The 16,323-nt window shown below is 41.4% G+C and overlaps 1 pseudogene; it reads left to right on the forward strand.

Annotated features, from left to right (window-relative positions):
• Positions 1-3,078: 3,078 nt before the first annotated feature.
• LOC142434872 (protein BTG3-like) lies at positions 3,079-3,829 on the forward strand (annotated as a pseudogene).
• Positions 3,830-16,323: the final 12,494 nt, after the last annotated feature.

A 16,323-nucleotide genomic window follows, 5' to 3' on the forward strand; every position in this document is an offset into this window, starting at 1 on the left:
TAATTTGTAAATTATCAAGTGTTCATGAGGGAGGGAGGAGAAAAATGAGAAGCTGATACCAAGGGCTCAAGTAGAAAGAAAATGTTTTGAAAATGATGATGGCAACAAATGTACTTGACACAATGGATGTATGTATGGATAGTGATAAGAGTTGTACGAGCCCTTAATAAAATGATTTTTTTAAAAAAGGACATTTCAAGATCTATCTTGATATACAATGCAGTTTGTGATAGGATTGTCTCTATCCTTATTCGAGAAAATACAATCAATACAACTATTATTCAAATTTCTGCATAAACCACTGAAGCTATTGATGAATAAATTGAAAAAGTCTACAAAAAAAAAAAAGGAAGTGGGGCTAGGGTATACTGTAGGAAAGCAAGTTTAGATCTAGAGGATTTGTCCTGTCTGACAAGATCCCATCTACACTTGAGGCAAGGTCCTGATTTGCTGACTTTAGAAGTTTCTTCAAAAACTCATGCTCCATGGCTCAGCATGGAAACTATGAGTTTTTGGTTCTGAAGCCTATCTCCCTCCACTCCCACAGCATACATACCTGAGGCAGTTAGTTTATTGTGCCAACTTGGCCAATAAGCACATGTGGGGTTAATTGAAGGGCAGAGGGATAAGTGGCTCGGTGAGCCTCGCCTTTATAGTTCTCAGGTCTCTTGCTTTGTGATGGTCAGACCAGGGTGCAGCTGCCTTAGCCAGTTCCCTGCTTCAACTGGCAAAGCTCACTTCTGGCAAGACATCCCTGAGGAGAAGCCGCATGGACCTAACCCAATGCAGCCCTGGGTGTTCGAGCAGCCGTGTGGAGACCCCTGCTAGTGCTGAGATGCTTACACGCCCACTGATTCGGCTTTCCTCCTGCAGTCAGCATCATTGCTTGTGTTTTGTGAGATGGAGGAGGACTTTGTGGATTGGTGTTGGACATATGGGTTAATGGGTTAATGCTGGGCTTGTGGTCTTGGGCAGCACTGGGTTGGGATGTTTTCTTGATGTGCAAATATCCTTTATCTAAAACTCTCTCTTATACATAAGTTTCTGTGTATTTGTTTCTCTAATAATTGTGATAAGACTATCACAATGCCCATGCTAGCCCTCCTTTTTTTTTTCATTCTAGCTCACACTAATGAACTCACACCTTTAAAATTCACCACTGGCTCTTTGTGAAACATCTGGTATTACTCAACCTATTTTTGGTTACTCGATTTTATTCTTAGATTCTCTCTAAGAAAATTTAATCACTTCTTTTGCCTATTTAACACAATCTGCTCCCATTGCCATTCAGGCATCAGCTTAGCTATCACCACCTCTGGAAAGCTTTACTTGCTTTGCTGAGCCAGAGTGGAGGACCTATCTTCATGGCTCCTAGAGCACACCATTCTCTTTATTAGCTGTTGTTGCTAGGTGTTATTGGGTCAGTTCTGACTCAGAGTAACTCCATGTACAACAGAGCAAAGCACTGCTCGGTCCTGTGTCAATCCTCACAATTATTCTTTTAAAAAATCATTTTATTAGGGGCCCATACAACTCTTATCACCATCCATACATCCATCCATTGTGTCAACCACATTTGTACATTTGTTGCCATCATCATTCTCAAAACATTTTCTTTCTACTTGAGCCCTTGGTATCACCTCCTCATTTCTCCCTCTCTTCCCAGCTCCCCCCACCCATGAACCCTTGATAATTTATAAATTATTATTATTTTGTCATACCTTACACTGTCCAACGTTTCCCTTCACCCACTTTTCTGTTGCCCATCCCCCAGGGAGGAGGTCACATGTAGATCCTTGTAATCGGTTCCCCTCTTTCTACCCCACCTTCTCTTCACCCTCCGTGCATTGCCACTCTCACCACTGGTCCTGAAGGGATCATCTGTCCTGGATTCCCTGTGTTTCCAGTTCCCATCTGTACCAGTGTATATCCTCCGGTTCAGCCGGATTTGTAACTTCTCAAAATTGTTCTTATGTTTGAGCCCATTGTTGCAGTTACTGTGTCAATCCATCTTGGCAAGGGACTTCCTCTCTTTCACTGCATCTCTGCTTTACTAAGCAATATGTCCCTTCTGAGAACATGTCCAAAGTACATGAAAAGAAGTCTGGCCCTCCTGCCCTCTAAAGAGCAGTCTGGTCTTACTTCTTCCAACGCAGATTGGTTTGTTCTTTTAGCAGTTCATGGTACTTTCCACGTTCTTCACCAGCACTGTAATTTAAATGCATTGATTATTATTTAGTCTCCCTTAGTCAATGTCCAACTTTCACATTCACATGAGGCAATTGAAAATATCATAGCTTAGTTCAGGTGTACCTTACTCTACAAAGTAACCTCCTTGCTTTTCAACATTAAGAAGTCTTGGGAAGCATATTTGCCCAAGGCAAAGCATCATTTGATCTCTAGACTGCTTTTTCCACCACCATTGATTATGGATCCAAGCAAGATGAAATCTTTAACAACTTCAAATCTTTCCTCCATTTATCATGATGTTACCTACTCGTCAAGTTGTGAGGATGTGGGTCTTCTTTACACTGGGTTGTAATCCATACTGAAGGCTGCAGTCCTTGTTCTTCATTAATGAACAAGGACTTCAAGTCCTCATTTTTAGCAAGCAAGATTGTGTTATCTGCATATATTGCAGGTTGTTAATAAGCTTTCCTCCAATCCTGATGCTTCATTCTTCTCCATATAATCTCTATGCCTCGTGTAATTCAGCTTCTCTGATCATTTGCTCAGCGTAGTGTTTTTATTATAATATCCTGTATATTTCCATTCTCCACCCCAGTAAGTTCCATAACAGAACTTGTTCACTCATTTATCCCCCATGTTAAGTAGAATGCCCAGCTTATAAAAAGTGTTCCATAAACCTTTATTGGACTCTGGTGGTTGCAGCAAGCTGGGGTGCTTGGGGAAACAAATGGGCTGTGGCCCAGGCTCTTCCCCCTTGAGTTGAGGGGACAGAGATGGCAGAAGTTGGATGCAGTCTTGCAGGCCTTTTTCTAAAGAGGTTGCGATGCTCAATGTCTACTCACCTAGCACTGCGAACACCCCAGTGCGAGTGCCTACCAGCAGGGCAAGATGAAGAATGAAATTGCTGCTGTTGTCTCCTTTTTCACAAGGCTAGTTCGAAAACATGATAAGTTGAAAAAAGAGGCAGTTGAGAGATTTGCTGAGAAATTGCCTCTAGTACTTCAAGAAAAGTATAAGAACCATAGATATCCTGAACAGCCATCAAAAGGACAGGCCTACAGGTGTATTCGAGTTAACAGATTCCAGAGGGTTGACCCCAATGTCCTGAAAGCCTGTGAGAACAGCTGTGTCTTGTACAGTGACCTAGGCCTCCGAAGGAGCGCACTCTCAGGGTGGACTCATGTGAGGTGTGCTGTCGATATGGGGGAAGAAAACAATGCCTTCATTGTTGCCACCTTTGAACATGAGGATGAGAACAAGGACGAGATCTCCCAGAAAGTCCCCCGGGCCCTTGATAAGGTTACTTTCGATTATCATTCGGGATCATCTTCTTCAGATGAAGATACAGTAAGGAAGTAAAACACAGTACAGAGACAGCAACCCCTAGCCCTGTGGACCAGATTTCAGAGGTGATGTTCCCACCTCTTCTAATGTGGTGTCCTTTGCCCAGAAAAAAACCAGGAATGTACCAAGGGAACGGCCATCAGAGTCACTACCCACCTCCTGTTCCATTTGGTTGTCCAAATCAGAGAAGGAAGAATAAACCTTATCGCCCAATTCCAGTGACATGGGTACTCCCCCTGGGATGCATTGTGATAGAAATCATTGGATTAATCCTCACATGTTAGCACCTCATTAACTTTTTTTTTTTATTTTGTTAGCGTCACGTTGAAAGACAGGTAGGATAAGCTTGACTATGTGTTCAGAGTTCATATTCATAGTAGTAAAGTTAGATGGACTAAACCATCAAACTTTTTTATAGAGAAGTTCCTGAGAATAATCTTTATATATATATATATATATATTTATACACTTTAGATATATTGATATAATTTGAGAAACTATTAAAGTTAGTCAGGTGCCTGAGTTTTAATATTGGACTTGAGTATTTATATATTGTGCATCAACTTTGTTGAATATGATAACACTCTAGGAGTGGACAATCTGTTTTAGCACCTTTGAGCATTTATTGTGTGGAAAGTACAAGTTATTTACACACGAGGATATCTATTTTATGTTATTGTTTAGAATACTTGAGTAAAATCATGTAATTGCAAATAAAAAATAGTCTGAGGCATGAAAAAAACCTTTATTGAATAAATGAATAAGCAGATTGATTCCACTAGTTTGGCTCATTCCTTTAAGGCCTGGCTATATCTTTGATTTGGTCCCTCTGATGGAGATTGTTCTCTGGACTGTCTGATTTTAAGTAACATGAGATTGCTTGGTTGAATTAGCTGAAAGTCAATATACCCCCACATAACTGAAGTAACTGAATTCACACAGGATGGGGATTTACAACTGATCAATTGAATTATGGGACATATGTGCTGTCTTAGTTATGGAGTGCTGCTATAACAGATACACCACAAGTGAATAGTGTTAACAAATAGAGATTTATTTTCTCACAAGGAAGGAGGCGAGAAGTCCGAATTCAGGGTGCCATCTGTAGGGGAAGTCTCTGGAGGAAGGTGCTTGTCTGTTTGAGCTTCTGCTCCGCAGGGATCTTCATGTGGGCTGGTGTCCCTTTCCTCATCCGGCTTCTCCAGCTTGCTTGTTTTGACTCAAGACACACCCTACACTCTTCCAAACTCATTAACATAACAAAGACCAACAATTTCCCAATGGGCTCATAATCCCAGGTAGAGAAGTTAGGATTTATAACACGTAGTTTCAGGGAACACAAATCAATTTACAACATGTCCCAAAGTCAATGGTTATAATTTCAAATTATATAAAATTTAATCGTGACTTCTAGCAGGGACAAAATATCAGGACTGATTGGAGATGATAAATCCATGTCACCGGCATCCATTGAATGTCCCTGAAAGCCTATTTATTATGGCAGGGAGGAAAGAATTGAAAAGTAGAAATTTGAAGAGCCACACTCTTTGCAAGTGTTGTCTGTCCTACTGTGATATTTGAAATAATTTATTGAAAAGATGTAGTTAGGGGTGCTACTGAGAGATCTCATAAGATGATAGTACCTTGTTGAATTTAGTAAGATCCACTGCTTCACTGTTTTAACACTTAGGAAAACTCATCCATGTTGTGTTAGGCTGGGTTCTCTAGAGGAGTAAACCAGTGACATTTACATATGTATATAAAGGGGGAAATGTTTTTTCTTTTTTAATCATTTTATTAGAGGCTCGTACAACTCTTATCACAATCCATACATCTATCCGTTGTGTCAAGCACATTTGTACGTTTGTTGCCCTCATCATTCTCAAAACATTTTCCCTCTACTTGAGCCCTTGGTATCAGCTCCTCATTTTTTCCCTGCCCACCTCCCGCACGAACCCTTGCTAATTTATAAATTATTGTTATTTTGTCATGCATTATACTGTCCGACATCTTCCTTCACCCACTTTTCTGTTGTCCGACCCCCAGGGAGGGGGTTATATGTAGATCCTTGTGATCGGTTCCCCCTTTTTATCCCATTTCCCCCTTCCCCTCCCGGTATCACTACTCTCATTATTGATCCAAAGGGATTTATCTGTCCTGGATTCCCTGTGTTTCCAGTTCATATCTGTACCAATGTACATACTTTGGTCTAGCCAGATTTGTAAGGTAGAACTGGGATTATGATAGTGGGGATTCGGGGGGAGGAAGCATTTAAGAACTAGAGGAACGTTGTATGTTTCATAGGTGCTATACTACACCCTGACTGGCTTGTCTCCCCCTGTGACCCTTCTATAAGGTGATGTTCAGTTGCCTACACATGGGTTTTGGGTCTCCACTCCCCATTCCCCCTCATTCACAATGATATGATTTTTGTTCTGGGTTTTTGTTACCTGGTACCTGATCCCATTGACACCTCATGATCACACAGGCTGCTGTGCTTCTTCCATGTGGGCTTTGTTGTTTCTCAGCTAGATGGCTGCTTGTTTATCTTCAAGCCTTTAAGACCCCAGATGCTATCTCTTTTGATAGCCAAGCACCATCAGCTTTCTTCACCATATTTGCTTATGCACCTGCTTTGTCTTCAGCGATAGTGTTGGGAAGGTGAGCATCATGGAATGCCAGGTTAATAGAACAAAGTGTTCTTGCATTGAGGGAGTACTGAAGTAGAGGTCTAATTCCATCTGCTACCTTAATCCTAAACCTATAAATATATGCACATAGATCTATTTCCACATTGTCATATAAAAATATATTTACATGTGTACATACCTGTATTTACACCTCTGTAAATGCCCTTTGCCTCCTAGTTCTTTCCTCTATTTCCTTTTACTTTCCTCTCGTCCCACTAACATGCTCAGCCTTCACTTAGGTTTCATTAATTCCTATCGGTTACATTGCCCTTGATCAATACCTACCAGGCCTCCTACACCCTCCTCGCCATCAATTTTGGATTACTTGTTGCTCCCTTGCCCCTGCGTTTGTTAACTCTCACTTCCTTTTCCCCATCTCCCCCTTTCCAATGCAACCCCCAACCATGGATCTCGTTGTTATCTCCTCCAGATTGTTTATCCAGTCTATCTTATCTAGATAGACATTCAAAGATAATAATGTGCACAAAAAACAAGACAGAGCAAAACAAAGCTACAAAAGAAAACAAAACAAAAACAATTACCTGTAGCTCTATGGATCAGTGAGGGATGTCATGTTTCATGTCTCATAGTGGGGAAGACCCTATGATCCTCTCTGTGCAATGGTTGCTCTGAGCAGGGATATTATCCTCAAGGCTTGGTGGGCCAGAATGTGCTCCACTCTCTCTACAAGGGGAAACATTTTATGGAGAAAAAAAAAGACTCACACAGTCATAGAAGCAGGGAAGTCCAGTTTTGGCTGGGGGCTTTTCCTAGCTGCCTGGGCTAAGAAGCCAGGAAACCAGATGAGAGGCCCAAGGGGGCAAATCAGGTGTTATGGAAGGCAGCAGATGGCTTCCAGGATCGGCAGGCAGTATCTCGGGCTGCTGTCCCAAGACACCAGGTATAGTATCTAGGCCAGCAGTAAATAGAGACACAGGACCAGTTCTCTGCAGCATCCTTTTTATACCTATCTAATAGGCCACACCCTCAAGGACACATTATTAGGATCTTCATGCGGGAGGGCTTACTACCAAGCCAAGGAGAATCCTACACAGGCCAAGTTGACACAAACCCTAACTATCATACATGTTAAACAAATTGACATTAATCAAAGGAGAATGTCAATTTCATAATTTACAATGAAAAACAGAATACTAAGGACCAAAATCATACACGGAAATATTTGCTGATTGACTGTATAAATAAATATTTTTATTTTGGGTGAAAATATCCATAACAGAACAAACACCAATTCAACATTTTGTACACATACAGTTCAATGAAATTGGTTAAATTCTTCACAGTGTGTCACCGTTCTCGCTTTCTCTACCCATATTGTTTCACCACCACTAACTTAGACTTTCGGATCCCTGAACTTCTTCTCCGCACTTTAGAGTTACTATTATCAATTTGGTGTCTCTTTTAAAGTTTTAAATAGTTTTATTGGAACATAATCCACATAACATGTAATTCAATACTTTAATCCCATCAAGAAGAGTTGTCCAATGACCACAAACAATTCTAGAACATTTTCTTCATCCATTGTGTCAAGCACATTTGTACATTTGTTGCCATCTTCATTCTCAAAACATTTGCTTTCTACTTGAGCCCTTGATATCAGCTCCTCATTTTCCTCTCCCCCACCCTCCTTCCCTCATTTGATAATTTATTCCCATGTAGCTAATTCTTTAAAACGATTCTGCTCAAGATCAGCATTCATCACTAGTCATATTAAATAGCTTAAGGAAGACTTCATGGAATAGTATAGGTTCATGGTTCAAAGATTTTCTCAGCACAATATATCCTGGGGTTCCTCCTGCCCCCAATGGGTTCAGAAAGTCTGGTTTCTATAAGAATTTGGAATTCTGTTCCTTTTGATCAGGACCCATCTGACCCCTGAATAAAAATGTTCCGTAATGGTAACCACATATCATTCCCTTCTTCCGGTGTCATGGCAGAGTTAGCAGTTCATGAAAGCAATTAGACCTGCAGTTAATTTCCTTTGCTTCCTGAGTCTCCTTGCTCTGCTGTTTCAGGCAAATGGAGATCAATTGCATCTTGGCTGGCCACTTTTAAGACCCCAGGCACTACTCAGCAAAGTAAGTGGTATAAATATTTTAAATTTGTTTACAGAAAAGTCCGCCATCAATTAAAATTACTGAGAAAATATTAATATCCATAAGGCGAGTTGTGAGCAAGACCACAGCTATTTGTATTTGAATCAGCCGCGTTTAAGTATGATCTGTTCGGTTATGCATTGAATGCTTTCAAGGGTTCAAGCAAGAGTTTGGAGTATTAATTACCATTTGAATCCTGCTTAGCGTTGAATGGATCCTTCCAGTTCTCTTGGCCATTGCATCAAATGGATAAAGAGTAGTCCATTGGAAAGCAGATGTCAAGAAAATGCGCTGTAGATATGGGTTTTGAAAAGTCTGCTTACTGTGTTTTATTTACTCGCTGTGTTTTATGGATTTCTGTGGCCTGCTATATATCTTAAGGATTATAGCCCACATATATTTGATTAATATTGTTAGAAGAAATAGGATAACTATCACTTGGAAATTAGAATCATTTGAGCCTCCACCAAACAGCCTTTGTAGCTATAGGATGCTCCATTGGCTAGCCTCCTAATAAAATCATCTTTCTCTTTTTCTGAACTACTGGGAGTGGCCATCAATTAGACTCATTGCTCCGGGGCACAAAGGTAAGTGTTGCGATCACAATATTGCATACGGAGCACATATGAATTAGCAAACAAGATAGGACTTTCCATATGAACGTAGTCAAAGAATATGTTCAAGAGATTCCCAAAGGGAAAATTACAGTAGGCCAATGAATATGAACATTGCAATCCTTTCTTTTGGAAGCGGTGTGCTAGAGAGTGAGTCTGCCGAGCAGAGCTTGCGACTTTGTATCCATAGCCGGATATCAGCCAGGCCAAGGATTCATAGCACAGAACTCAGCAAATGCTATCCATTTAGGCTTGTTTTTATTTCAGTTTCTTGGAGAGCAGACTTTTAAACCTCCAGCACGACTCCATTGTTTATATCCATTGGCAGCCTCTTACCTGGATCCTTGCCAACTACATTTAAATGTGCTCCTGTCCTGACTACCCTTAAAGGACCCCTTGCTGCTACCTCATTTTCCAGTTCCATATCATCTCTAATTTCTTTTCCTTCACAATCCAACTTCTTTAAGGAATTGCTTCTCTGGCTACCACATTTTGAGGCACCATTTTGATGCCTCAAATGTCAGACTTACTGAAAAAAAAAAAGTCAGACTTGTTTTTCTGGATCCATGTGACCCATTGGTTCCAAAAATGGTACTACTTTCCCTATCAGCTATAGTTTTTGAGATACAGAACCTAGGCCATATACCTCTCTCCACTCTGCTCACCCATAAAACAAATCAGGAGATTTTAACATGGTGTTGGCTAGCCTGTTACAGAGGAAGTGCACACTGACTTTATTTAAAGTAGTTCGTGTGGCACTAAACATTTAGGTCAAGTTATACTTCATTAGATGTCCTTTGATCCTAAGATATATTTGAACAGTGTCAATTCCATGAACTTTCCCCAAGTATAACTTCACCTTTATTAGGAATGGTCACGTCAGGGTCCTGTTTTAAATCCCTCTGTGGCTTTCTAGGAGTATTGCTCTTAGGGTGTTTTTTTTGTTTTGTTTTGTTTTCTGTTTTAAACTCCTTGTCATGGCCTGATCTTGCCGCTGCCTATCTCTCTCGCTATATATCATATAACTCTGGTCCTTCTTCATTCTAACCACATGAGGCTTTTATTTCTTGAACAAAGAGCCTCACGTGTGCCCCTCCCTTTGCTTAGCATGCTCTTCCCACTGTCATTCTCCTTTCTGATCTAATTTCAGATGGCATTTCCTCTGTGAAGCCTCCTATACTGACATGCTCGACAAAGTTATGTCTGTGCCCACCCCCACCCCCCAGAATGGGCTCACAGAGCGGAGTGAACATCTCCTTTACTGCTTTGAACACAGTTATAGCTTCACATTTATGATGATTTGATTGCTGTCTGTCTTCCCTTGTAGATGATAAGCGCCACGAAGGCGGGGGACCAAGTCTGGTTTTGCACACCGTTGCTCTCCGGTGAGATGTGACACACAGTAGATAAAGAATGTTTGTGTATTGCTGAAGCAGTTCATGATCATTGTATAGAGGAAACCCATACAACTTTGCCAGCTAGCATTTCTTCTTTTTTCGTGGCTTTCAGAAAACTAAGAATCACATTCAATCTCAAGCTTAGTCACAGCAAGTACAGCAACCCACGAGGAACAGCATATTTGAATTCTCTTTTGATTTGATTCCATGCCTAATTTATTAACCCACAAAATCTGCTTTGAAATGAGATGACTGTGTGTTTATGTATATAAAGGTCAATTGATACATAGTTGCAAAGCGTTGACAGATGGATTTAAAATGGATACCTCTGCTATTGTTGGTTTGCCTATCTATATAAGATAGGCATTGGAAGCAAGCCAGGGAGAAAGCAACCGGACCAATGGTTCTGGAAGGACTTGGGGGAGGAGGAGGTGGGAAAAAGGAGTGGTGAGCAAACAACACCATAGACAGGGGAATAACTAGGGAATTAAAATCAACAAAGAGGAGGACGTGGAGATCCTGGGGGTGTTGGAGCAGCAGAAGAAGTGGGGGGGGGAGTGTGATGGTGGGAAAGGTGGAAGGTAAAAGGAAACATCTAGGAAGCAAAGCTATGGATAGAGGTATAAACATAGGTGTGTACATATGTAAATACATTAATTCATAAAAATAGAGGCATTGGCATATGTACATATATTTATATGGCAATACATTGAGGAAGTGGATGGACTTTGGGCCTCTGCTCAAGCCCTCTCTCAATACAAGAGCACTTTGTTCTAACAACCTAGTATTCTGTGATGCTCACCCTCCCAGTACAATCACTTATGACAAAATGGGTGCACAAGCAAATGTGGTGAAGAAAGCTGATGGTGCCTGACTATCAAAAGACATAGTGTCTAGGGTCTTAAAGGCTTGAAGTTAAAGAAGCAGCCATCTACCAGAGAAGCAACAAGCCCACATGAAAGTAACACACCAGCCTGTGCGATCATGAGGTATTCACAGGATAAGGTAACAGGCATCAGAAGACCCAAAGCAAACAATCATACAAAAACATATTGTTGAGAATGAGGGTAGTAGTCAAAACCCATCTGTAGACAATGGGACAGCCCCTCACAGAGGGGTCACAAGGAAGGGATGAGTCAACCAAGGAAGGGATGAGTCAACCAGGGCACAGTATAGGATCGATGAAACACACAATATTCCCCTGGTTCCTTGAGGCTTCCTCACCCGCCACAGTCATGATCCCAGTCCTGCCTTTCACTGCAGGCTAGACTGGACCATGTACACAGGTACAGATAAGAGCTCAGGATACACATGGAATCCAGGTCAGATAAACCCCTCAGGAACAGAGATGGGAGTAGCAATACCAGGAAGGTAGGAGGAAGGTGGGGAGAAGAGGGAGAAAGGGGGAACAGTCCACAAAGATTGACACATAACCATATACCCCCTCCTCCATGGGGACAAACATCTGAAATCGTGGGGAAAGAGAGACAGCGGTTGGTGTAAGATATGAAAATAAAAATAATTTATCATTTATCAAGGGGTCTCAAGAGTGGGAGGGTGGGTAGGAGGGAAAAAAGAGGAGCAGATCCCATGGGCTCAAATAGAGTAAATGTTTGAAAATAATGATGGCAACATTTGTATAAATATGCTTGATACAATTGATGTATGGATTGTTATAAGAACTGTAAAAGCCCCTAATAAAAATGATCTTGAAATTTCTTTTTAAAGATTTAACTGTGTTAGTCTGGGTAGACTAGAGAAACAAATCCACAGCAACTCATATGTATATAAGAGAGAGTTTTATATAAAGGGTAATTGTTCATTAAGCATCCCAACCCAGTCTAGTCCAATCCAATAAATCCGACATTAGCCCATATGTCTGATACTGATCTACAATGTCCTCAAACTCGCAAAAACACACCCAATAACGCCGAATAAGTGAGCATGTGAGCATCTCAGCACTGACAGGGGTCTCCATGCGGCTGCTCCAGCACCCAGGGATGCATCAGGGTAAGTCCATGTGGCTTGTCCTCAGGGATGTCTCGCAGGAAGTGAGCCTTGCCAGTTGAAGCAGGGAACTAGCTAAGGCGACTGCACCCTGGTCTGACCATCAGAAAACCAGGAAGGCGAGACTCACTGAGCCATTTCTCTCTCTGCCCTTCAATTAATCCCACGTGTGGGATTATTTATCAGTCAGGTTGGCATAATAAACCTTAACTATCACACTAACTAACTAAAATAAAATGGAGACCTGATTTCCATCAATTAATTAATTGTTAGTTATGGTGAAGTCAGCATCTCACCAAGGTTTTATTTCCAGCTTCTTCCACCTCTGTCCTCTCACAATCCTGGGACCTCCTCGGTAGAGAATTGTTTTAACCATTGGTTAGAGATCCCATTTTTTCTAGATCAATATCATTTCTACCCATAATGAAAACTGCTATCTCTGATCTTTGTCAGTAAGTAGTTTAAGCCATCTTCACTTTCAGCAAACAAAGTTGTATCCTCTGCATGTTGCAAGTTGTTAATAAGCCTTCCTCCAATGCTGATGTCACATTCTTCTTCATATAATCCAGCTTCTCAAATTATTTGCTCAACATCCAGACTGAGGATAGCCTGACACACTTTCCTGATTCTAAACCATGCAGTAGTACCCTTTTCTGCTAAAACAACTGCCTTTTGGTCTAGGTTCAGGTCTCACATGAGCATAGTGAAGTGTTCTGGAATTCCCATTTTCTAAATGATATCAATAGCTTGTTAGGATCCACACAGTCAAAAGCTTTTATATAATCACCAAAACATAAACATCTTTCTGATATTCTCTGCTTTCAGCCAAGATCCATGCTATATCAGCGATGATCTATCTTGTTCCATGTCCTTTTATGGATCTAGCTTGTATTTCTGATAGTTCCCTGTTGATATACAGTTGCAACAGTTTTTGAATTATCTTCAGCAAAATATTCTTACATGTGATAGCAATGATAATGCTTGATAATTTCTGCAGTCTGTTGGATCATCTTATTTTGAATAGTTTCTTCATACGGTTTCACCGGCCAATCTTTTTAGAAAGTAGATCACAAGGCCCTTCTTCTCATCTGTCCTAGCCTGGAAGCGCCACTAAAACCTATCCACTGTGGGTGTCCTTGATGATATTTCAAATACTAATGGAATAGCTTTCAGCATCAAAGAACATGCAAGTCACCACAATATGACAGATATATACATATATATGTCTGGGGATATATGTTTATCACCAGGTAGTAAATTATTTGAGGAATTTGCTTATATTCCTTTGTATGGCCCTCAGTGTCTGGTGCGGTGCCCTAGAATGGCAGGTATTCATCATTGTATATCTTAGATCAATTCTGAGACTCTGAAGAGTCTACTGAGGACCAATTCCAATTCTGGCAAATACAAAGTATGTGACTTGTTGACGTCAATGTGCAGAAACCAGGATATAAGGCTAGCCAGTACATCATGACGTAGAGGGTAAGTCCAGACTTCTTTGACGTTCTGGCTCTTGCTCAATATATAAAGCGAGTCTAGGCCTATTGTAGCCTAATGGTTACAAGCAGGGCTGCTAGCCACAAGGCCATTAATTCAAAACTACCAGTCACACCACGGAAGAAAGATGAAGCTTTCGACTCCGTAAAGAATATCAGTCTAGAAAATCCACAGGGGCAGTTCTACCCTATCATGTAAGTTCACTGTGAGTCAGAATCAACTTGATGGCAGTGAGTTTTGATTTGTTTTACTTTTGAAGGACTATTGAAAGTGTCTGCTAACGGTTCTTCCTGTCTGAAGTCATACTGGAGAACTTGTTAAACCAAAAGTTGCTATTGAGTTGACTCTGACTCATGGGACCCCACGATTGCCAAAGTAGAGCTGTGCTTCAGTGAATTTTCAGGGGCTGATTTGGGGGAAATAGCTAGCTAAATCTTTCTTCCAAGGTGCCTCAGGGTGGAATTGAACCTAGAACCTTTCGGCTATTTGCACCACCCAGGGACTCTGGAAAGTTAGAAACCCATATTCCTTTTCCAAATCAGAGTCCTCTGATTCAGTAGACCTAAGGTAGGCTCTAGGTCTCTTCATCTGAAAGAAGTACTACAGGTGTTTCTGATGCAGATGGTTCAATGCTACTCATGAAGAATCAAGACTTCAAAGGTTCTTTATTCCCCATAGGTTGGAACTTCAGCATCCTTAATATGGCACCAAATTAAAATCAACCCTGTTGCCATTTGAGTCCATGCAGACACATAGCGTCTATAGGACAGAGTATTCTCCATAGGGTTTCCAAGGCTTTAATCTTCATGGACCTCACTGGGGAAGTTCTACCCTGTCCTATAGGGTCACTATGAGTTGGAATTGATTTGATGGTAGGGAATTTGGTTTTGTTTGGGTTTAATCTTTATGGAAGCCGATTGCCTCAGCTTCCAGTGGGTTCAAACTGCCGGACTTCCCATTAGCAGTCAAACACTTAAACCACTGTACCACCAGGCTTCTTTTAGCATGATGCACAACAAGGCCCTTAGTAGGGAGATCCTTTTATTGCTGAATCTATTCCCTCCATGATGCTCCACCTCCACGCAACTGCCACCATCATTGCTGTAATCTCCCTCTCTTCCAAACCTTTCCCCAACCTAGAGCCAAAGTGACTTCTCCCAATTGCACATCTGTTCATGCCACTCTCCTGATCAAAACTCTTTAGCAATTCATCCCCTTTCCCAATCTAAGGGACAGTTCCTCTACTGAGTTCTGGTGGCACCACACCAAAATGTCATAGTGCTCTTTCAAAATGCCACGAGAGAAAGCATATCGCAAAACACCCCCATAGGAAATAAATGTGGAAATGCGGACCCGCGGAAAATATGGTTACATTTTGTGTGTGGCATCTAGAATCATAGCCACAAGCACAGATGTCCATGAAAAAATAAACTGTTGAATTAAGCATGCTCAAGTTCTGGGCTAGGCTGTTTAATATTAATTTGCTTCTTGTTCATTCATTTTGTTGCTTGCTAGCAGAGAAGTAGAATCATCTGTCCAAGATTTAGGAAAAATTTATTATTGAAATATAAAGTGAAAACAGAAATTTCTACCTGGTAATGGACATTTCTTTTTTTTTCTTCCTAAAATGGGAAGACTACATTTGAAGTAGACTTATCTGTCCAATTTAAGGGACAGCCACAAGGCTGCATGCTTCTTGGGGACAGGCCACCTGGGCATCTCATTTGCTTCCAGGCACAGTTCCTAGAGAGCACGGCTTGAACAGCACCTTTGCCATGACCAACCTGACCTTTCCTGATCTGACCCTATCATATCTTCCAGTCATAGCGTCACGGTCCCCTCTTCTTGTCAGTCCCTCTGGGCCACATGGAAGGAGTTGGAATTCCCTAACGGTTCCATGCCCTTTCCTACCTCTGTGCTTTCACACATGCTGTCATCTCTACTGTCTCCTGCTTGTTGCTGTTGTTGTTAGGTGCCATCAAGTCAGTTACAACCCAGAGCAACCCTATGCACAACATGAAACACCACCTGGCCCTGCACCATCCTCACCATTGTTCTGTGTCTGAGCCCATTGTTGCAGCCACTGTGTCACCCCATCTTGTCAAGGGCCTTTCTCTTTTTGTGGCTGCCCCTCTAATTTACCATGCATGATGTCTCTCTCCAGGGACTGGTCTCTCCTGACAACATGTCCAAAGGACATGAGATGAAGTTTCACCATCCTCTCTTCTAAGGAGCACTCTGGCTGTGTTTCTTCCAAGACAGATTTGTCTGTTCTTTTGGAAGTCTGCGGGACTTTCAATATTCTTCGCCAGCACCATGATTCAATTGCCTCAATTCATCTCCAGTCCTCCATATTCACAATCCAGCTTTCATGTGTATAGGGGTGATTGAATAATGCATGTTCTCATGCTACCCATTATTTCAACAGCCCAGGTTTGAAGCTAAGGAATCTCCACATGGCACAATC

Source organism: Tenrec ecaudatus, chromosome X (genome assembly GCF_050624435.1).
Source record: "Tenrec ecaudatus isolate mTenEca1 chromosome X, mTenEca1.hap1, whole genome shotgun sequence".
NCBI lineage: Eukaryota > Metazoa > Chordata > Mammalia > Afrosoricida > Tenrecidae > Tenrec > Tenrec ecaudatus.